Source organism: Triturus cristatus, chromosome 6, assembly GCF_964204655.1.
Source record: "Triturus cristatus chromosome 6, aTriCri1.1, whole genome shotgun sequence".
In the NCBI taxonomy this organism is placed as follows: domain Eukaryota; kingdom Metazoa; phylum Chordata; class Amphibia; order Caudata; family Salamandridae; genus Triturus; species Triturus cristatus.
The window spans coordinates 1,855,257,593-1,855,259,526 of NC_140589.1; the positions used below are offsets into that span (position 1 = coordinate 1,855,257,593).

Genomic DNA, 1,934 nt, shown 5'->3' on the forward strand with positions numbered 1-1,934 from the left:
ATTAAAATGTTTTAATAAATACATTCATGGACACAACTGGGGGTCATTCACCAACTGCTTAATGGAAATTTCTGACATTGTATGGGGGTAAACCTTGCCAAAAGCACAGTACCTTGTGAAACTTTTCAATTACACCAGATTATTATGTAGCCCTGCTTTGTAAGGCGTCTGAAACTTGATGATTTAAGCATGATTGCCATTGCTTTTCTGCAATCTTTTCTGACCACGTTAAGGTGGTGCTGTTTTTGTGTAGACATTCATATCTGTCCACATTGCTAATATCTCACTTTGTCACTCCTGACAATTTAACATCTGTCACATTGTATTCTGGGACTTGAAATCGTAGGCTCAAAAACCCCAGAAGTAAATTGCAGCTGTGTAAAAAGCCAGGATGTGTTGACAGTATCACACATAACAATGGAATACTTAACAGGTATGAGTGTTGTTGATAAGTGCAACATCTTCTGTCATGTTTGCATCAATTTCTCATGTGCATGGTGGCAACATTCGTTTCAGGTGTACCTCTCATCACTCCTTGCATTGAATGTTTAAAGCCTTGGGTGATTGACAGGTGACTTGCTATCAAATCTGACTTGTTATAAAAAGGGGGCTTATAAGTAGCAGCTGCCGCCCTCCTAAAGTGGTAGAGAGGCCGCAGGTGCAGAGGGAGCCCGGTTGGGGTAGAGAGAAAAACAAAGAAGAAGAAATAAAAAAACACTTACCTCCTGTGCCGCTCTCACTGATTCCTGCAGCGCTGTTCCTCTCGGCTGCCGACCCCTGATACCGGCTGATTTAATTATTAGCTATAGGGGTGATGCCTTATAATGTTTCTATGTTAGGGATACCTGGTACTTCAACCTATTGTTGGGCTGAACAGCACACTGACACCAGCTAGCTAGCTAGCCCTCTCTCCCTGTCTGTCTCTCTCTTTCCACTTCCCTCATTCTGTTCTCTCCTTTCCATCATTCATCCCCTATAAAATGGCTCCGAAAAAGAAAAAAATCACAATGCTGAAAATGTTGTCTTTTTCAGACATTTCTCTCTTCCAAAACTCAGCCTCAGGGCAGTGAAGAAAAAAAAGTTCGCAATACTTAAAAATAAATTAATAAATAAATAAAACAAGTTGCAAAGTAGCCAGATTATTTTATTCACACCCAAACATATTAGCACACTTTACAGACTTTGCCAGTGAAGCACTACCTTATGTTCTTGTGTTTCTTTCAACAGCATTGTTTTCCGTATGTGCGGAAGTACACCATTCCTGCACGCACTGCAATAGTAGGTCAATGTGTGGAGTGGACAGAGCAAGCTCCTATTCCTTCTCCCTGTTCCAAAAATCAATTTAATATATGATATTCTAATAACAGATGTTGCAGAAGCAATTCGGCAGAGATTCCCATTATTCTCCGTTTTGATGTTCGAGCATAAAATAATGTTACATTTTCTTTCGTTTATATAGTTTTTGTTTAGTTGTGCTATCAATCCTAATGGGTTATTTAAGTTGTAGGTGCTTTTTATCGGTTGTTACTAATGTTTTCAATTAATTTGGCAGTTGCTTCCTTATATGGGAAACACTAATTAATGTTCAGTTAAAAAAAAATTATACTTACTTTATTTAAAAGTATAATAAATAGTCTATTATTTGTAATTTATATTGCATTGAATGTATAATACAAAATACTTAGTTTATATATTGTGTTTGTAAAGAGTAATTAATTTGGTTAATTTATTATGTTAAAGGTATTTTTTTAATTATAATTAATGTAACTTTAATTTAATGTATTTAATATGTTATGTGTGTTTGTGATATTGTTTATTTTTTTATGTATATTGTGTTAATAAACATATTTCTAAGGTGTTGATATTTTGTTTTTAGTGATAATTGTTTAATCTATATTTTTGTTATCGATATTCGTGTCATTTTGTATGTTTAT

At 35.2% G+C, this 1,934-nt stretch overlaps 1 pseudogene; it reads right to left on the minus strand.

Annotated features, from left to right (window-relative positions):
• Positions 1–1,245: 1,245 nt before the first annotated feature.
• On the minus strand, positions 1,246–1,383 carry LOC146822201 (U2 spliceosomal RNA; annotated as a pseudogene).
• Positions 1,384–1,934: the final 551 nt, after the last annotated feature.